General features: G+C 45.5%; 1 protein-coding gene across 5 annotated transcripts in view; it reads right to left on the bottom strand.

Moving 5' to 3' along the window:
- SGCD (sarcoglycan delta) overlaps positions 1 to 12,682 on the bottom strand; it is a 310,429-nt gene extending 297,747 nt beyond the window's left edge. For 3 of the 5 annotated variants that reach the window (XM_063168911.1, XM_063168908.1, XM_063168913.1), the window contains exon 1: positions 7,040 to 7,112. The gene's annotated coding sequence lies outside the window, so the exon portion shown is untranslated. Of the gene's footprint in view, positions 1 to 7,039; positions 7,113 to 12,586 lie in introns of those variants that run through there. The other 2 variants (XM_063168909.1, XM_063168910.1) reach the window with 2 other exon arrangements.
- Between the last annotated feature and the right edge of the window lie 9,041 nt (positions 12,683 to 21,723).

Raw genomic sequence — 21,723 nt, 5'->3', positions numbered from 1 at the left:
TTATTTTGTACATCATGGAAAGGCTCTCAAACCCCAACCCATGGCTATGCATTCTGTACCTGAACAACTCTCCCTTCAGCTGAAGCTTCACTGCCCACCTCCACTATCAGATGTCACACTTGCAAAAGCCTAAAAGTCAGAATAAAAACTGAGGTGTTGCTGCAATGCACAGTTTTGAAAGACTTCAGAAACTTACTGGAGCAAGACAAACTGCACAAGAGCCTTCCCCAGGAAGCCAGGCCAGCAGCAGCCCAGCAGCTCCCAGTTAATTAGCTGTTTGCTATGGAGAGAAGAGGCTGGAGGAGGTGCCCAGTGCTGCATCCTCATTTGTGCTTCCCTCTGATCCCTGCTGCAGCAACTCAGTCCCGAGTGCAGCAGAGCTCATTACCCAGCAGAGACAAACTCTCCTGCGGAGAGAGGTGTTTCTTGGGCTGTTAAACAGCATCAGCTCCACCTGGTCACCCTCTGCCTGCCCTGAGCAGAGCCCATGCAGGCAGGGCTGGGATCAGGGATGGAACACAGACCTTTCTTCATAACTGGTTTGGAGGTTTGGAGGGAAGGGAAGAACATGGAGAGTAAACCCAGAGCTGGCCTTGGTTGGATTTCCAGTGCAGAGGATGGAAAAGCCTTCATCAATCGCTTCTCCCTGGGCGACCAGCACCTCTCAACAGTGCTCCTTCTGCTTTCCTAACAGCACATTCCACATCTGCCTGCTAGGCACATTTCCCTGTCTAAAGAGAGTTAAGACCCTTATCCTCACCCCCTGTGGGCTCCTGGCTCATGCTTTAAGAGAACACATTAATTTAGGAAGTGCCCAGGGCAGTCAGGTCATGCCCTTGGATTGCGCAGGGGAAAGTTTGGAGGCTGGTCCTGCCTCTACCAGGGCCCACAGCTTCATCTGCTCCAGCTCCTCAAGCCCTCAGTAAATGGTACCTCATTAATTTTAGCACTGCAGGAGCACTAACACTCTGCTCTGAAGAGCACAGCCCCAAAGCTGACCACATCACCCTCAACAGGGAACGAGCCAGGTCTCCACAACACTGATTTGTTCAATCAAATTGCAGGAACTTCCCATTGGTTTTGTTCCATTTCATGTTTAGCATCCTGCTTTTATCTGGCAGCTGTTTTCTTATCACATTAAACCGACATCTCTGACAAAAAAACAAATGTCTAATTCTCCTGGATCTCCTCACAATATGCTGCAGGGGAGCAAATCTCTGCTGAGCAATGCTGTCGATTAGCCTGAGGACAGGTTTTGTTCTTTAAACAAGTATCTTTGCCATCCACAAAAAAACCAAACAAACAAAAACCCAAACAAACATACAAAACCTCAAACAAACATACAAAAACCCCAAACAAACATACAAAAACCCCAAACAAACATACAAAAACCCCAAACAAACATACAAAACCCCCAAACAAACATACAAAACCCCCAAATTAAACTCAACAACTTTGTCATAATCTCACAATTTTCTCTTCAAACTTAATCCCCCCCCAAAAAATAGCAGGCCAGCCCTCCAGCCAGTGGCAGCACTGGCACAGTGCCTGGGAAAGTAATGGAGCTGCACTGATTCATGACAGTTAAAAATCTGACCTGGAGATGAGTCATGGGCTTTACTGGCTGCTTGAATTGCAACTAATTCAAAGGGTTTGGTTTTGGTTTGTTTTGTTTATCTCTGGATGTGTTGTAAAGCTTCAGTCACTAAAGGTCAATTCCAACGTTTCTTCGTAAGTATTTAGGAAAGCTCCTGAATATTTAGGAAGTGCTTGGATGGATGAGATTTTTTTTCAAGCATGCTGCTTCTTGGATTTGGACTTATCTTTTCTATCACAGTCACCCACTCTGCCATCTGAAACAGTCCATTAACCCACACGTTGAGGCAGCTACTTTTGATTAAGAGGTGAAAAATCACAGCTTAGCTCCGAGCTTCAAAACAAGAAGAGAAGAGGGGGGAAAAAAATCAAGCAGGGAGGGAGGATTTGGGACTCTTCTCCCTGCTGTCTGCCAGGGAAATGCGGCTCTGGCTGTTTCTGGGTGCCTTCAGCATTATGGTCTCTTCTCCCTCTGCTGAGCAATCCAAGCACTACAGAGAGTGACAGAGCTGCCTGCAGCAAGAGGTTCTTCAGTCGTGTCAGGATTACACAGGAACAAACTTTATTTCTCAGGCTCACAGAAGGAAAAAAGAACAAGAAAATGGGCAGAGAGACGTGCTCAGCCTCCTGCTCCCTCCTTGCCCACAGAGATGTGAACTGAGCCAGGCTGGTGAAAGCTTCTGCTGATGGGCAGAAACCAGAACCTCAGCTGGTGACCCACCAGGGAAGCCCCTGGAGAAGGCAGGAAGCTTTTAATTAAATCATTTCCCCTTGCTGCTACACTGCCAAAGAAGAAATGAGACTGCCTAACTGCTCACATGGCTTCCCTGCAAGGAGCAGGTGAGGCCACTACAGCAGCATTTCATCTCCTGGGGAGGTCACAGCAAATCTTGGCTCATCCCAACAGTGGGCAGCACTTCCCTGGATGTGGTCCCAGCACTGCTCTTCTGCACTCCTGGTAATTCTCCAGCACCCAACCTGACAAACCCTGTGGCACCAAGAGGGGAAATAACAGGTGTATTACTATAACCCAACACTACTAAGCTTACCACTCTGCAATGCATTAGATTCATGAAGTTTTCTGTGCAGCACCACAATCTTAAAAGTATCATTAATTCAAAATATAAAAATAAGAGAGCTCCAACATCCATATCAGATTCTAGCGTTAAACTGAGTGGCAATCCTGAGATTTTACACAAAGTTTTCACCTCCATGAGGAACCACCATCCTTCCTTGCTAAGCAGATAAACAGATAATCACCCTAGGGCTCCACCTTTAGTGAAAAATAAAATCCCCTATTTCTCAAAGACAAAAAAAGAAAAACAACCCAATACCAAATCCCTGTTCACTAGCTCTATCCAAATTCACAGTAGCTAAAAATATGTCAGAAATCAAGGTGCAAGTGAAGAAAAGAAAAACAGAAAAGGCTTAACACCAGGATGGCAAGATTTCAAGCGTGACCCATTGCCTGGTAATGTCAATGGGATCCTTTTGAACTGTTTCCAAACAAGTCAGATACAGCTCACCTGACGTGACTTGTTATGAGAGCAGCTGGTGGAGGCAGAGAGGAAGAAGGCAAAGAATTCACAGGGAAAACACACAGGTACAGGAGTCACAGCAGCCCTTGATCAGGGGTGGGGGAGAGCATACTTTTGCTTCTTTTAAACATTTCCCCCTAAAAAGAAAAACACAGCAGCCTTCCCATAGGATCCATCTTAAACCCAGGCAGGGGGAGAATGTAAAGAGTGGCTAAAACCTTAGAGTTTTCAAGGTTATCTAAGAAGACATTGCAAAGTTCTTTATGGTGTTGAGTAACCTACTGCCCCCCAAAAAGTTAGTATGTCTTCAAACTACTCCAGGCATATTCAGCAGAAATCTGTTACTAAAATCAATGAGAGACAAGCTGTTAGCTGTACATTGTGCTGGAAAAGCTGCAGATGAAATGCAGAAAGCTCCTATGCTTTCAGTCCACATCCAACAAATACAAACATTTTCAGTTACCTCATAAATCAGAATTTGTCAATAAGCTGCACCTAAAGTGCTATCTTGCCCAAACCTCTGGAAAAGCATCGAGGTAGCTGTTAATATTTATTTTTTTTACAATCACTCAGGAAACATTTCACAGGTGGAAAGAACCACGGGCTGGTGCAAAATCCTCTGGGACTGTTGTAGGGCCAACAGGATTGAGGGATCTGGTGGTGGCCAGAGACAAATGGGCTCAGAGAGTGACAATGTGTGTGAGCTTTCACACTGAGACACTTTCCACTCCAAGCACACCTAAGGGACTTGATGTAAACTGGTAAGAGAGCCTGGGACTCACACAAATGAAATAAAAGCAGGAGCAGACAATGAAGAAAGTTAATTTTTCACCCAGAGAACTGCAGTGTTAGAAGATTGCCCTGGAGGATTTAATCAATGAAAGTGAATCTTGTATATTTTTCTCCAGTATTCCCAAAATAAGTCAATAAGATGCCAGAACTCTCTCAGTATAGAGCGACTATTTTCCAGTAAGCTTGAGTTAAAGTCTTTATCAAAAGAACTAAAGAAATGCATTATGATTTCAGAGGAGAATAGTAAGCAAAGAAACAGAAACAGCAGGATATCCTTACAAGGCACAATAGGTTTTCAGAAAAAATATTTTTACTTCTTTTATTTCTAAGGACGATTAGAATAAAATAAAATAAAAACTACTCTAAACCAGACACTGCTGGTGCACAAAAACACCTGCAGCTACCCTGGCCTCTAAGAATAACAAAACATCTGAGAAATGCACACTACCAGCAGGCACTACCTAAAGGCATTTCCAGATCCAGAACGTCCTCTCCCACGAGGGAAACACACAATTGTCCATCTGCTACCTCACAAAACCTCCCCAAACATCAAAGCAACTCCTGCTAATAACCCATCACCCAAAGATCTGTGCAGGACTGCTGGGTCCATACACACCACCCAAAATAAACAGCAGCAGACCACATTACATAACACAACACACTTCTGTGTAACTGTAAACCTGAATAAATGCCCCTGCCTGTGAAGGGCTGCACACCAGTTCTCTCTCTTGGTCGAATGACCTGTAGGCAGGAAGCTTTCTCAAGTCCTAAATCAATTTACAATCACACCTTCAGCTGGAGCCTGGATAATCTGTTTCTCTGAACCTTAAAGAAAAAACAAAAAAAAAAACAAAAAAAAAAAAAAAACAAAAAAAGAGAGAAAAACACCACAAACAAAAAACCCACCTCCACAATTTCCCCTTTGCAATACTCAGTTTACATGCACAAACCAGAAGAGCTGTCACTTCTTCAGTTTTAAAAGCTTTCAGCAAAATTAGCTATTCCAAGCTACCTACAAAGCAAAGAGGTGCAACTGAAAAACATCAGGGGCGTACTATCCATGACTCTTCAAAGTGTTGGAAGTTTCCAGAAGGCACAACACGATACAGTCAACATCCACAGTGCATTCCAACACAAGGATTTCAAGGACTTCAAGGGGCAAAGACAAAGGTAATTTTTCTGTGGCAAGAAGATTATTGCAACAGTTGTGCCTACGCTAATCAAAGGGTTTGGAAGCAAGGGTCACCCTCTGTATTGCTGAGAGGTGATGCTCTGAAAACAGCTTTTACTACGAGGATTCTTGTTTCAAAATAATGACCCTTATTTTTCCATTTATCAGTATAATTTCTTCCTCAAACTGGCATTCAAAAATATAGCCTTTCCTTGGGGGAGGAACAAAACAAAAACATAGCTTGAAATACAGGAGTGGATTCTCAACAGAAATACATCAACACGAGGAGTCAATAAAATTATGTTAATTTATGCCAAATGAAACCTAACCAAGATTTCTCTCCTTCGAGATGAGGCTGGGACGATTACAGTCATTTACAGCAGATGCTAATCCTCATCACACGGGGCACGGGAGCTCGTTCCCATGCCTAAGGAATGTCACCCAGCAAACACATCTGTTAGCAGGAGGAGGACTCAGTTCAGCACACTGATGTAGCAACGTCACTGGCTGACCTATTCTGCCCAGCACACAATGGAGAGTTGTTCATTTTTCTTTTCAATGAAACGCTATGCAAGTGTTGATTTAATGGCTCATTCATCAACTCCTCTGAATATTAAGCAATTCATTTTGACTTAATTTGAACAACTCAATTGCACCCATCCTTTCTCCCCTTGAAAAATGTGAATTACTGCCCAGGGAGAAGCCGTTTTAAAAGTTGACTTAACAGGAAGCACTTAGCTCCATAGTCTTATACCCTTTCATAGTCTGATAAATATTTATAGCAGACTTATTTCTTTTCCTATTACATATTATACATGAAATTCACAAGCGCTAAAGCACAGACACTTCAACAAACATTCTTAATACCGCAGTCCAAAAGGCATCTTCTACATCAGCTACTCCTTAAGACCACCAGAAAGCAAAGTGCATCACCAACAACCGTGAGAAATTCCCCAAAATCCGGCGAAACGAGCCTCTCACTGAAAACCCCTTACTTTTCTTTCAAAGTTTGCATTACCGGATACATTTTCCCAACGGGGGGCAACACACTGATCCGTGCGGGAACCACTGGAGCTTCGGTCTCACCTGTGAGCATCACCTCGCACCTCGGAGCCGGCATCCCGCGGGGTTCCCACCGCCGGGTTCCCATCGCACGGCTCCCACCGCCGGGTTCCCACCGCCGGGTTCCCACCGCCGGGTTCCCACCGCCGGGTTCCCATCGCAGGGCTCCCACCGCCGGGTTCCCATCGCAGGGTTCCCATCGCACGGCTCCCTCCGCCCCGCTCCGCGCCGCGCTCAGCCCCGCGCCTCAGAGGCGGCTGCCGGGACCCGCCCGCGGCTCCGACCCCCGGCAGCGGCTCCGAGACCCGCCCGGGCTGCGGAAACCTCTCCCGGCACCAAAGCAGCCGCGACCCCCGCACCTGTTAGCGCCGCATCCCCCGCGGCTCCCGGCGCTTTTCCCCGACCCAGCCCGATCTGAGCCCGTTTTCTTTCACCTGCTGCTCGCAGGTGCCCAAGGCGCTCTCCGCAGCTCCCCCCACATGCCCGCTGTGAACACTCAGCCCGAGGGGCACTTGCAGAGTCCCTTCCCCACGGGAGCCTCGCCCCGCTCCGACACCGAGCTCCGACACCGAGCATCCCCCGCAAAGCTCGGCCGAGCCTTGCAGAGGGCCGGGCAGCGTCCGCCCGCTGCCAAGAGACACTTTTCCCTCCGGGAATGCCAACACGGAGCCACCGCGCTGCGAGGGAGGGATGCGAGGGAGGGAAGCGAGGGAGAGATGAGCGGGAGCGATGTGAGGGAGCGACGTGAGGGAGGGAGGCGCGGGGAAGCCGGGGCGCGGGGAGCACCCCGAGGGCCGCGTCCCCCCGCGAAGGGCAGCGCCGGCCGGAGCCCGAAACTCCGCCAAGTCCGAGCGCGGGCCGGGCCCTCAGCAGCACTCACCGGGCCGGGGGCGGGCTCGGCCCCTCAGGAGATCATGCCGGCGGAGCGCGGGGCCGGCGGCGGAGCGGCTGCTCCGGCAGCGGGGGCGCGGCGCTGCTCGAGCCGCGGCGCAGCAGCCGCGCCGCCCCCGACACGCGGCCGCGGCGCCCCGGCCCGCGGGGGGGCGCGGAGAGGCGGGCCCGGCCCCGCTGCACCGCCCCGGCCCGGCCCGGCCGCGCCCCCGCCCGCCGCACCCGCGGCACCGCCGCTGCCTCCTCCGGCTCTTCTTTTTATCCCTCCTTTCCCCCTCTCGCCTTTTATTCCTTTTTTCTTTCACCCCGATTTTCTGCTTTTTCTCCCTTTTCACCCCACTGTTCTTCTCTTTCCTCATTTCTCCCCTTCTCGCCATTCCCTCCCATTTTCCCATCGCTCTTTTTCCTGCCCCTTTTCCTTTTTCCCTGCCCCTTTTCCTTTTTTCCTGCCCCTTTTCCTTTTTTCCTGCCCCTTTTCCCTTTTTCCTGCCCCTTTTCCCTTTTTCCTGCCCCCTTTCCCTTTTTCAAACACCTGCCCCATTTCCCCCCCTGCTTTTCACAGAATCACGGAGTCGTTCAGGTGTGAAAAGACCTTTACGATCAAGACCATCAATTCCAACCCTACCCCACCGCTAAGCCGTGTCCCAAAGTACCACATCTGCTCATCGCTGAAATACCTGCGGGGATGCTGGCCCCACTATTCCCAGAGCAATCTGTTCCCGTGCTTGACAATCCTATCTGTGAAGAATTTATTTCTTATATCCTATCAAACCTGCCCTGTTGGAGGTTGAGGCTGTTTTACTGCTTGTTCTTTGGGAGATGAGGTCAAAGCTCCATCTGGCTCCAGCCTCCTTTCAGGTAGTTGTAGAAATAGACAAGATCTCTTGTGAGCCTCCTTTTCTCCAGGTTATCACCCCCAGCTCCTCATAAAGTTGTGGTCTAAACCCTTCAACAGCTTCACTGCCCTACTATGGATACTGCTTTCTCCATTCCTCCTTTTTTAATTGATTTTTTTCTCCTTCTCCTTTTTTTCCCCCCATCCCTCTCCCTGCCAAAGCCTTTTAGCAAAGCAGACGGTGCCCAGCAGCCAAGTGGCAGCAGGGGCTCGGCCACCCAGAGTGGTACAAAGGCTCCAGCAGCCACACAGCTCCTTTTTGCCTTGGAGCTCCATGTGTTGGAGAGGGAATCAGTGCAAATGGGGTTTTTTTTGTACTCCAAAAAGTTGGTTGTTTTGCAACCATATGCAAATACTTTGGGTCTAGCAGATGGCAATGAGTGCTTTCCTTCCACGTTTTACTCTGGAGCTCAGTATCAAGGTAGAATTTGCAATAAGCTCAGCAGCTACTGACTAGTGGTTGCTAGGACAGGTTAAACTTATGTTCAAGGAGAGCTTTACATCACATGGCCACTTGCTGCTGTTCCCTTCCCTTTATGGGCCTGGGACCCTCCCTTTCCTTAAAATTCCAATGAAGTGCCAGGTTTGGTTCATCAAAGGTCTGTAAAATCATTTCCCAGCTAAAGAACAGGGGCTCCACAATATAACCCTACACCAGAACCTCGACACATGTGCTCCTTCCACCTGTTGTACATTATATACAAAATTCCTGTTGTACATAATATGAAAAAAAAATCTTCATCTTATTTTCAGATTAAAAAAAATACTAAAGAAATCTGACAGACCAAGAGAAAACAAAAACACGTCAGCAAACTGGCAAGTATCAAGCACTGTAAATTTTATCAAGTTAATCAAGAAACAAATTTGACCTATTGGTCTTAATTTTCTTTTCTGTTATTCTTTTAATTTTAGCACTTCCCATTTTAGTACTTCATAACTGGTGTTGTCTTTTGCTTGCACTGATTTGCAAGTGGATTCAGTTGGCCAGCAATGGCAGGGAATGCTAATTCCATTTAGTTACTGGAAAAAGCAATAAAAAAAAAATATGTTTCCCTAAGGCCTCAGCCCACAGTGATGAAAAATCCAGACCAACAAACATATTTTTGTTGAAATCAGACTTGTGCATCCTGTCTTTTCCCACAGACAAATAAAAATAGGAAAACAGTCCACTAGGCAAAGTGAAATATAAATGATGGACCCTTCCCAGCTCCAGTAGTTTTATCCCAAATATATCCCCAAGCTGGGGGACAGTGTGTACCCCAGAAGTGGGCAAGCCCTAATCACATTTCAGATGTGCCACACACAGCCATAGCTAAGATTATTTAAAGTTATGGGGTCAGTGACAGCAGCAGCTGCTGCTGCTGACCTCAAGGGAATCACAGTCCTGGGTTAACACAAACTCTTGTCCCTCCATCTCTCACTGGGCCTTACTGGGGTCTGAGTGCTGCAAAGGGTTCCCAGTGCTGGGCTGACCACTGGGCTGCAGGGCCAGAGGGAAATGCAGCACAGGCAAAGATAAAATAACTACTCCTCTTAGAGATTACTCTACTTATTTTCCCTGCCTTTAGAAAGGAACAGCTGCTACTCAGGTTTGCCAGCACCCAGAACTCAAAAACTGTGAGAGACTCAGAAATAGGATGATTGTCTGTAAAACAGTCTGATGTCGAGGGGAAGGAAAAAAAAAAAAGAGCCTCTTTTCATTTAGCCTGTGATTGCTAAGTCTGCAGAGATCCTTTTTTTCAAGCTTTTTCCTTGGTCCTTGAGGAGCAGAGATCCACTCTTTTTTCTTCCCCTCTTTTTTCAAATGAATGCTGGGATTCTAACATAATCAACTAATTCCAGGAGCTGAGGCTTCAAGATAAAAAGAAAAGTGTACCATGTCACAAAGCTCACAATGCAATCTCATTGCATTGGCTTTGGCAGCAGTTCACTTGGCTCTGGAAATAATAAAGTGGGAGACTGAAATGACAAACAAACCAGAGATCCAAACCCAAGAACCACCAGGGAATGCTAAGCAGATGGCCAGCAAAAGACCAGCCCAAGGAAGTGCTCCAGTCTTTGCAGGAGGATTACAGACAGCAGCCACCGTGGTGGCCTCCTTCCGATGAGCCTCCCTGGCATCGTTTGCATCTTGATGTCCTTGTAAAGAATTAAGAGGAATAAACAAGCCAGAAAGACCTCTCAAATGCAAATCATTTGTGCACACTCTCATAGCAAATAGGGACATCCAAGGGCGCTGGAGGAACCATGGAAGGGTCAGAACCAACTCCACATTTCTGCGGCATTTTGGGCCCACCTTGCTTGAATTGTTTATTGAGGTATCACCAAGATATGAGGTGTGTGCTTTCAGCATGCTCCTATTGAATTGTCTGCCCTGTTTCAGTATGCCATAATATTATTTTGTCAAGAGAATTTATTTAAAAGAACTTGCAAAATTGTGTCTGTGCTAACCAGGAGCTGGCACAGTGGAAATTTTTGTTGGGATGCCCCATAAGTATGCAAGCGTGAGCATTTGAAATCTCATGTAGCATTTCATTTTCAGAAAGAGAAAAAAAAACCCTAAATTATGTTGTCTTTTGTCATATCCAGTTTGATCAGCAGAGAAAACCACATGATCCTCAACTGTGGCCATTTGAACCAAGAAATGTAGTAGAACATCCTGCAGAGCTCCATCAAGACTGATCCTTTCTGCTTATCCTCATCAATACATTGGCTTTTTACTGGAGAAGAAAACAGTTATTGTGGAACAGGTTTCAGACTGCCAACCCCAGCAGATTCCCTGTGCTGCCAAGTAGGATTTGTTTTTAGTCTGTGTCCATCCCCAGCACTTAGCCAAGCTGACCTGTCCTCTTGTGTTTCTCAGCTTTCTTCAATTTTCACTCTTCTTACCAGTCTAAAAATGAGTGTTTAACACTGACTGAACCCTACATGCTCCCTCACAGGGATCAGGATTTTGAACTTTGCACTCAATAGGAAAAGTTTTTCTCAGCTAAATCCTACCCACCATATTTGTGGGTGTTGCCCCATTTCCTGGCAGTTTCAAATAAGCAAGATTTCATCATTTGGGGATGACAGTGAATTCCAGCCCCTGGTGCAGGAATCCAGCACTCCCATCCTGCTCTCCCAGCCCGTCTGCTCACAGGCTGGTGCATCCCTGGAGCACAGCCAGGCAGCCAGAGAAATGCACTGAGTGAATAAGGTCTTCCTTCCCTATCAGCTAATAAAGATAATTACAAAGGCCAGCGTATATTCATTTGGGTTCAGTCCTTTTCCCACTCAAATTAATGTAGGTTTTGCCATTGATGCTGATTTTAGGAAAAGCTGGCCCAACATCAGGGAGCTAAAATTAGACAGTTTCTGCCATCCTCCCCATAGCAGCCAAAGGAGCTACTGGGCTAGCCAGGAATCAGCACTGAGCCAAGGAACAGCCAGGTGTCCTGGGAATGGCTCTGCTGGGCTCCAACACCTGCTGCAGGAGGCAGTGAGACCCCACCGTGGTCCAGGTGCCACCTCCACCCCACAGCACAGTGGGGTCACAGCCAGGCCCCAGCCATGCTCACCCCTCTGGATCTCTTTGCCAAAACCAGCACTGAATGAGGGCATGGAAGGAGACACACAGAGAAAATCCTTTTCCGCTGGGGGCTCGATGTCAGTCAGGCATGGCAGCTGTTGGTGGGGATGCCCACACATGCTGACACCTGTCTGTCCTCAGACCCTCCCCGTGCAAGGCTGTTGGATTTTCATCCCCTCTCCACAACACCAAAGTTGCTTGTTCTCAATATTGGCAATGCCACTCGAAAAAGTCAGGGGAAATCCATCACAGCCCGTGAGGTTATTCTGGTGTAACGAGCAGCCCTTGTACCTCATTTTTCAGCAGCGCAGCTCAGCCCTTACAACTCCATTTCTGTGCTGCACAGAGGCAGTGGCTCACAGCAAAGCTTGGGGGGCTTGTCTGCAGCCCAGCAGCTCAGGATCTCTGTGCACAGGTGCAAATGTGGATGTGCACATGTAAATATAATAAACACACAGTTATCTTCTATAGATTTCCTCTGAAAAGCAGTATTTTCCTTTTGGCCAGCTCTCTGCCCACAATATACCTGAGCGCAGAGACACACAGACATTTAGCAGCAAGGCTGAAAAAAATGAAAAACCTCCTCAGCCACACTCCCACAGAGCACCGACAGCACACCCTGAATTTGCACACACCTTGGAAATACAAACAGCTCCTCTCTTCTCAAATTCTGCTGCCACAATAACTTTGCAGACAACTTTGCTTACTGGACTTGTTTCATGGTGGGAGTAACTACTAGCAATAGCTCGCCTGCTCCTCGGAGCAGAGTCACATGCTGGGATTGCTCATATGCCATTCAGATTCTCTAACAACTGAGAAAGAGGGAAAAAGGGAGGGGAAAAAAGGCAACGATTCTTAACTAACAGAGACACATTCCCCTGTTGCCTCTGCCTCCACTGCAAGTGCTGTTACACTGATTTCTAACTGGTCAATCCCCACCCTGTTTCTATAAAAACAGAAGACAACTGTTCATAACTCTAAACTCCCTGCCAAGGCAAGCTTCACACAGGAGGGAAAAAAAAAAAAAAAAGAAGGAATATCAGATTAAACAGATCAGCTCTGATTCTTACCTTCAGAAGCAGACTTTGTTCAAAGCCCACAAATACTTTTACTTTGCTGTAAGTCTGAGCTATTTTTAGGTTCCCTCTGGGATGCCATATAGGGAGAGCAGCCCCCTCCCTATCATTACTAATCTGCTGAACATAACAGCAGGACACCTGCTGCTGGTGAGTCATGTTCTGTGTGGAGCTAATGGTATATATATAGGCAAAACATAAAGACAATTGCTTATTTCCCTACCTACCCCATGTGTTGTTTGTTGCTCTAAGCAAATCAAGTCATTGCAATGAAGACACTGTAAAGAAGACAAATACACAGGAAATTTCATGTTCAGTTTCAGACCAGAAGCTCTACAAGTGCACAGCAGGATGATGCTTGTTTGTGTTTGGGGTGTGTATACCTGTGTGTGTACATGTCTGTGCACTTTTGCACGTGCACTGAGTGATTGTGCTTTTAGAAGCTCCCGCTCTGGTACATGCAAACTGCTGTTTTCACTGAAATCAGGAATGGAAATTCAATTATTCAAATTCTAAAACTCCTTCCCCAACCTGTCTTCCCTTACTTACAGCAAGAGAGAATGAGCATGGAAAAGGGGCATTTGTAGGGAAAACCCAGGTTTCTGACATGCCAGTGTGGAGAAACTTACTGTCACAGACATATTTTATGAAAAATCCTTTTGCTAGGATTTTTTCTCCTGAGAAGCTGGGAGGCCTCAGAAACGAAATGTAAACAATGATTATCTGCTGCTGTGGAACGCAACAGGTGCATCTGTGATTGGTCTCATGTGGTTGTTTTTAATTAATGGCCAATCACAGTCAGCTGGCTCAGACTCTCTGGTCAGTCACAAGATTTTATTATCATTCCTTTCCATTCCTTTCCTTGCTAGCCTTCTGATTAAGTCCTTTCTTCTAGTATTGTTTTAATATATCAGTTTCATTTAATATAATATATATCATTAAATAATAAATCAGCCTTATGAAACATGGAGTTAAGCTTCTCATTTCTTCCCTCATCCTGGGACCCCTGTGAACACAACCCAAACCCACCACTTGTTCCTGATAGAAGCTCTCAGATAGAGAAGCAGCTTTGTGGCTGTTAAACATCAGCTCTGATCCCCTTTGTTGGCTTCACAGCCTCTGCTTGCAGTGACAAACAGATCTGCAGGACAGCCCCTGCTCTGTGCTGGGAGCCTGATTTAGCTCTGGCCCTCAAGCCATGCATTTCACTCTTATGGGCTTCACTTCTAAACTTTTGAGAGATGCAATAAAGTGCTGCTACCTTTGGCTTTGTGATCTCTGGGAGATCTCTCTTTTATTCCTTCCTCCCCTCTCTCTGTCCTGCGTTATTATTTTCAAAATGTGAACTTTTTGTTGTTCCTGTCTTTGGAGAAAGCTCTGTCCTAATCTCCTGCCTCGAGCAATATTTCCATTTGTGGTGGATACACACCATTCATAACCTCAACTCATCCTACTGTCCTTAAATTTTACAGCATTGTCTTATTAAAGACAATTCTAAAATATCCACTGACCAGTGGAAATAGGGTGGACACTTATAGAAGTTGTTGTAATACCTCAAAATAACTTGAATAACTTGAATAAATCGCATTCAGAATCAGCATGAAGCATTGCAAGCCATACCCTGACTGACACAACCACATGAACTTGTATCTTCCCTCCCAAAGTATCCAATGAAAAACTTCCTGTAGGTTTGTAAAACATACTGCAGCAGAATGGTTTTAAAATACATACAGAGAAGATATCTCTGTTCCCAGAGAACTCTGTAGATTTTCAAACACATTTCTTTAGGACCTTGTTTCCCCCCGCCCCATCTCCTTTTCCTGTTGAACTGGGTGAGGGATGATAGAAATTAAAAAACTCTCCAAGTCTGCCAAGTTACCCTTATCCAAGAGGGGCTGGACTAGGCAGCAACAAATGGCCAAATTTTCCTTCTTTGAGCAGTGTAGGAACATATGCTGCATAAAATCCCTCAAAAGATGAATGAAGATACTAAAACATTGCATTTATATACGTTTTAGGCTCTCTGAATAGACTTCAGATCTATCTTTCAAGCTCAGTAATTTAAAATAACCTCTGGCAGATCAACATCTTAGCACTTAAAAACGACCATCAATCAAATGCTGAGTGTTTGGGGAGAGACAACGTGCCCCAAATACCAACCCTGAGTCCTCTCCAGCAAATAAAGGTATAAAGGAAACAAGGCATGGGTCCTTTCCTTTCTGTATCCAGCTGCTTCTCTGGGCTCTGCTGCAGCAGAAGCAGCAGATCTGAGGCAGCAGACCCTGCAGCATTCCCATTTTCCTCAGGGCTGTGTCCATGACCCAGGGCTGTGTGATCCTCTATCCTCCCCTAGTGCCCAGAGCACGCTGAGGGTATTGAACAGCTGAGCCTTCAGCGCTGCTGCATCCCAGCACCAGCAGCTGATCTGGCTCTGTGCTTCTGGCTCTGCCCTCTCTGGTGCCAAAAACCACCAAACCCCCCCTCCTCACTTGCCTTCATCTCAGGAGACAGAGGCAGCCAGCTGCAGTGGGGAATGAGGGACTGAGTGATGGTGAGCTCTCCCCTGCCATTTCTCCTACAACAGCCTGAGAGTGCCAGCCACATCTCAACCAACACAGCACCTTCATCTGGCTGCTACACAGCAAAGTAGAAGCATAAGAGGGAAGAAAAAAAGAAAAAAATCCCAAACCCCTCGGCATGTCTGCCCTGAATCCCAATTGGAAAAGAGTTGTTTGCTTTAATTCTAAATGTATTTAGAATGTGGAGCATATATTTCCAAAGGATATTTTGTATTTACAGCGTGTCTGTCTGGTTATACTGCTGCAGTGTAATTGTTTTCCTGCTGAGAATTATAGCAGGGAAGTTACTCTGGGTACAATTACAGCTCTTTATAGTTCTGCTTTGGAATTTAGAGGCTTCTGTGCACCACTCCCTCCTCCCTGCTTAGAGGCACTGGCCTTGGAGCACCTGGTGACACTGCCAGGAACGTGACATGGGGATGCATTTGGGGTTTAGTAGCTAGAAATGGCTAAATCACTGCAGGAATGGAACAAGGGGAAATCTGTAACAAATCCCCTATGCTGAGGCTGGAGCTGGGTCAATCCAAGACAAAACTTTTCTCTGACTCTGCCAGGGGAAAAGGCATCAATTCCTGCCTGGCAGGGATTTGGGAGTGATGGCACTGCAGCATTTTTATCCAAAAGTCTGATGGTTTATTTGGGGGTTTTTGTCCTGTTTTTGTTTGTTTGCTTGTTTGTTTTGTTTTTCTTTTTTATTGTGGGGGGTTTTTTTGTTTGTTTGTTTGTCGGTTTCAGGTGGGGGTTTTTGAGGTATTTGGTTTGGTTTGGTTTGGTTTTTGTTTGTTTTTGGTTTGGGTTTTTTTGGGGGGATAAAAAGCAGTTATATTCAGGGTGGGTAAGAGCTGAAGAGCAGGGAGATATTCCCTCCTGAGATCAGGCCCAGCACCAGGTCAGATTTAATATCTGGCACAGAGGCTTGCAGCATGGGTAAAATACAGACACAGCTGGGCCAAGCTGTGGTGAGTTCATTCACTTCTTCCTGATGGGAAATACTTCCTGGCACATTTCATAACTGTAGTTGTTCCTTTTTGCCTCCAAATCTTTAAGGCTTGATGCTGGAATCAGGTTTGCACCATCTTCCATCAAACCCTTGCCTGTTGCTGCTGATGCTCCTGAGCAGAGAGCAGAGCCACCCAAGAGAGCCTCGATATTAATTCAGCACAGACCATGTGGATGGCAGTGGAGCAATTCCAGCACCTGAGGAACCCTGGCAAGGCTCTGCAGGGCAGGGCAGAGCACTCTGGGGCAGCCCTGTTGCTCTCCTGCCCAGATGGTGCAGCTGCAGGAACAAATGTCCTCCTTTGCGGAGCAGCGCTGTTTGTTTCAGAACAAAATGTCAATGAGCTTTCCAGATTAAAACATTAAAAATGTATGAACAACAACTGTCACACACAAGGAAGCTAATAACAGTGGGAGAGCTTTTCCTTTTGAGACTGGGGCAGGCTGCTTTAATATCACTGTGTTCATCCCCTGTTAGAGTGTCAACAAGTTCAACATCAGGAACACTCATTAGATCTTCCTTTGACCTTATAACAGACCAGTGTGTTTTACTCAGCTATTTCTAATCAAACAGAGCTTTAAGTCCCAAAGAAGTCACCAGTGGAGAATAGCAGCAAGTCTTACCCTGGAGTCATCAAAAAGCAAAGAATTCTCTTATTTTGTTCTCTTGATTATGTGCTCTAATGACTAAAATCACTTCCCAGTTAAAATAAAACAAACCCCAAAACACTCTCACCAACCCCACACCTCATTTAATTATATCTGTTTTAGCTTTCAGAGATGGGCTCTTCTTTTATTTTTCTCTCCTTTTAGGACAGAGTTATTTTCTTCCCAGAATAGACTCATGCACCAAAAAAAAAAGAACAAAAAAAAAAAACCCAGACCATTTTTTGGTCTATGAAACACACTGAACCTTTCTTTCCTCCTACTGTAAAGCATTTCATCATACCCTCAAATAATTTGAGCCTTTCTTTCCTACCCACTTTCCAACTTTTTCATATCCTTACAAAGTTTTTACTCAATACTTTGCTACTTGAGACCTGGCATTAGCAGCGCTGCAATAAAGGCTAAAATCACCTCTTTTCCTGTTGTTTAGTACCCCCTTGTTTATATATTTAAAGGCCACATAAATTCCCTTTGTCAGGCCATCGCAGCAGGATCGATGTGCAGAGCATTCTTGGATCATGCTCCCTTCATCCCATGAGTGCTCCCCGTGCTCCAGCCTGCAGGGCTGTGCCCTTGCACAGACCAACATGGGCCTGATGGGCTCCTCATCCCCTTTACCAAAAAATTCACCTTCCCCAGTGCCAGCCTCCTTTCCTCTTCACTGCCTACCATTTGCAAAAAATTTTCATTTTGTGTTTTGCTACAGACCATTGATACAAATAACAGAGAGCTTTGTTACTTAACCCTAATGTGCCCCAGAAACCACAGGTCCATTTAGTCCTGATTCCCCATCAACAGCTACCCCTGAGCTCTGCCAGGCACTTAGTTATCCATTTAATGCATATTCTAATGGTACTGAATGGTGCTAATGTTTAATCAGCACGCCATTCACTGCCAAGTCAAACACCTCACAAAGTCTAAATGCGCTAAATTTGTACGATCATTTTTGTCTACCAGACTTGTAATATAATCAGAGAGTAAAAATTAGGTCTCTTTGATAAAGTTTGCCACAAAACCGTGTTGTTTAGACTACTTACTAATTTACTTTTGCATCAGCTTCTGAATTATTTAACACAAAATGATTGTGAACTAACCAGCCTTGAGTCGTTGGAAATGCTTCCTCATAACAACCTTCTCTTGGAAATCAATACAGACACATTTCATACCACCCTGTGAGCATTAACTCAGTCACAAGGCAACTCTTTGCTTCCTGGGAGACAGGACTGAATTTTCTTTTTGGAAGGGAGGTAAATACACAGGTAAATTGGGCTTTAATAGGACCAGATGCCTGACCCAGGACACAGCATCCAGTTCCTTTTACCACTCCTTCACATGTGACCTGCTTAAAAAGCCTCACTGGTACTTGTCAGGCAATCAGACAAACAAACCCAAAAATCTCCAATATAAATTTCTTTGCAAAATCTCAGAAACAGCTTTACCAGAATGGAACAACTGTGACTTGGGGCATTTGTGCAGGGGTCTGGCAGCACACAGCCACTGCTGCACATCAGCTTCTGATTTAGGGCCCCAGATAAATCTGCTCTTTTAACTACATTGGTACAAAGCTAGAGCTGTAATTTTATGGGCTGAAGGGTGATCATATGTAGGAAGGGAGCCAGCTGCCAAGAGGATTTTTATGCTGGTTTCTGTCTAAGGTCCATTCACAAAGGCAAAAATTTCTTTGTACCGAAATTCACCATTGGACCAAAATCCAGCCCAGGTTACTTGAAGGAGCCTAAAGATATCTGAGAGCCTCATTCCCATTGCCCATTCCATAGCCTGCTCCTTTAAGCCAGTTCATTTTGTCCTGCTGGAACCACTGTTGCCTACCTCATCAAATACAAGAAAAACTCAAGGAATTCAGTGGAGAGCCGTGAGTTTTGTACATAAAGACATGACGGCGTCTCCGTGCTCCTGCTGTTATTCAGAAATCATGCAAAATGAAGCTGAGGCAGTGAGCAAAGTACAAACCTGAAGCCTTTATACCTCCTGAGCATAGCTCATTTGCTCTGCTGTCAGTAACTCAAAGCCCCAATGAAAAGAAATGGGGGAAAAAAAGAAAGACATAAAAGAAAAGGAGTAATTATATGCAAGTCACTAGACTTATCACTTAGCTTTTGGCAAAATATTGACTCCTGAATGATCTTTGTCAAATCTCATAAAAAACAGCCTCCAGGTGATGAATCTTGCCACAGGCATTAAATGGGGTGCTGCTGGAAAAGGAAGAGGAGGAAAAAAGAAAAGAAGGCTTAATTTTAATTATGTAAAATACCTGTGTCAGTATTTGGTCACAGCTCTCACAATTTGAAAAAGCAGGATGCTCGAGGGCTTGATTTTTGCTCATTTTAAATATTCATGGTATTTAAAATATCTCCTGAGCTGGGCTTGGTGGACTGATGGGCTGAAGCAGCCCTGGCAGCCTGGGCTGCAGCACAGGCAGCACCTCAGGATGTTCAGCCAAAACCACGGATCAGAGCAGAAAACTTACACTGAAGGCTCTGCTGGGACCCCTTGGAAGGCTCTGCTGAGAGCCTTATTGATTTCAGGAGGGAGATGGATGAATGTGCAGCATGTCTGGATCAGCAATCCAGGAATTTTGGACTGGTTTTGCATGCTGACATTTCACTGTGGCTTGGGTTTTTGTACAGGCTTAACCCAACTATTGAAGTCAGGAAGGACAGCACTACAAACAAGAGCTAAGCAGTGGGGAGGAAGAAGAAGGAAGTATTTGTTATCTACAGCAATGATTTATAATTTCCAGACAGTACAGCAGGATAAAGAATAGTCTAATGGATAAAGAATTAATTTGAGACTAGGAGAAATGGGTCTGTCCCAGTCTTGGACCTGCCAAATAGAGACATAAAATAGAAAATGTGCTAAAGTGCTCCCTGCCCCTGTGTGGTCAGCAGGGTGGTCCATGCCACAGTCCATGGAATCCTGAAAGAGCCTCATTTAAAATCCCAAGGAATAAATCAGTACTATTTATAGAAACCTGGATTTTTTCATCATTAAAACAGTGCCATAAGCAATGCTGAGATATTCCACACCCAGTCTGCCATTTCCAGTTTCCCTCTAATCACTTATCAACATTAATTCAACATTAACTTAGGACCCAGTTTCTTTACCCTACTCATGCTGGCATCAGGCAATCCACCCATAGTCTCTCCCTCAGACTCCTTTTTTTGGAAGTGATTTTTAAAAATCACTTAAAATGATTTAAGAATACTCCTAAATGTCAGCTGCAGGCAGGAGAAGACTGTTATTGGTCTGGGTTTAGAGAGAATTTTTGGCTCAGTTTCTTCTTCCTACCCTGCTCATCACTGATGTATTTTTAAATGAATCCTAAAATACACACCAGGAAACTCTATTAAATAAAAATCATGAATGGCATGCAGACTGTGCTATTACTGTGCATAAGAAGATAACAAGACTCGAGAGACTGCCCTTTACATTCTGCTGCTCTTGCTAACTGCAGATCTGGCCTAGCAAATGCACATGTTCCATGAAGGAGTGCCACAAACCCTAAACAGTATGCCTGGAAAGAGGCTGGAGGAATAAGAGATTGCAGAGATAATGGGGATGCCATGAGCTGCATCTCCCTCAATTAACAGAGCGATTGGACATGCACAATCTGAGATGTCGAGCGCGTCGTTTGTGGGTTATCAGCGATATCAGACATCAGATGGAGCAGCCCTGGACTCCCCCTGCCAACAAACTGGAGGAAAGAATTAGAATTCTGAAAGCTTTTTAAAGCTAGACTCTCACCTCAAGACACAATAAAAGAGAAGCTTTTAGATCATTCCTGGCAGAGGAGTTGGAAAGCTGCCATGCTCAGACAGAGTAACTATGGTAATCCATATCAGGTTGTAGAAATCATCTTTAGCATACAGTCCTTTAAGCCCTCCAAGAAGCTTTCTTCCTAATCTGCTTAAAAATAAAAAAATAAAGGGTGTTTCAAGGTCAGACAGCGCCAAAAATGGGATCAATAACAATGAAGGGGAAACAGGTTGAGGGTACATGTCCCTGAGCACCAACCACTGTCTCTGCAGGGAGAACCAAGAGGCAGGAGCTGAGTGGGAGATGGATATCCCTGTCCTGAGCTCTGCACTGCCATGTGAGCTTGATCATCCATCTCTGCAGAGAAGACTGCACAATTAGGATGCACTGCTGAAAGCCAAAGCTTAATTGCTTTGATGCTTAGGTGATTGAGAGCTGAATGCATTAGTACGTCAAAATTACTGAGCACAAAGGCCTTGATTCTGTTCTATTCTGTGCCCATGGAAGTGATGCCTTGAGTTCTCCTCCCTGGGAACTTGAGGATCACCAGAGCTTTCCATGGGCAGGCTCAGCCCTCAGTGACACTTCAATTCTATTTGAATATTTGGGATCGCAGCGTGAGTGGTCTGGAGCAATTTGATTCTATTGTTCACTCAGGCAGAATTAGGAGCATAGAAAATCTAATTCCATTATTTTAAAATTAGTTCAAAATTAAACTACTTAAATACCCATGTTAGGTTAGGCCAGACTTTAGCTCTGCTTCCCCCTGTTGTTTGTGTTCAGGGCCTACACCATCATCCATCCAATTCCCTGAGTATTCCACAAGCGTTTTGGGGCATCCCTGCCCCTCTCAGAACACCCTTGAAATTAAAGGTAAATAAATATTGTTTGGAGCTGCGCCCAAAAACGATCAAGAACAGCAAATGTGGGCACAGGGATGCTTGAGGGAAAAGACAACATAGGATCAATAGAAAGTATTGCGGAGAAATCCCACAAGGAAGACATGTCAGACCTCCCCGAGCCTTTATTGCTTTGCTCTGCTGCCTGCTGAGGCAGACACCAGCTTTCCCTGCTTGCAAAGATGGCAGCATCTCTGATGAGTCCAACACA

This window comes from Melospiza melodia, chromosome 14 (assembly GCF_035770615.1).
Source record: "Melospiza melodia melodia isolate bMelMel2 chromosome 14, bMelMel2.pri, whole genome shotgun sequence".
Lineage (NCBI taxonomy): Eukaryota > Metazoa > Chordata > Aves > Passeriformes > Passerellidae > Melospiza > Melospiza melodia.
The sequence above is the reverse complement of the archived record's forward strand: the minus strand, read 5'-3'. Positions and strand labels throughout refer to the sequence as shown.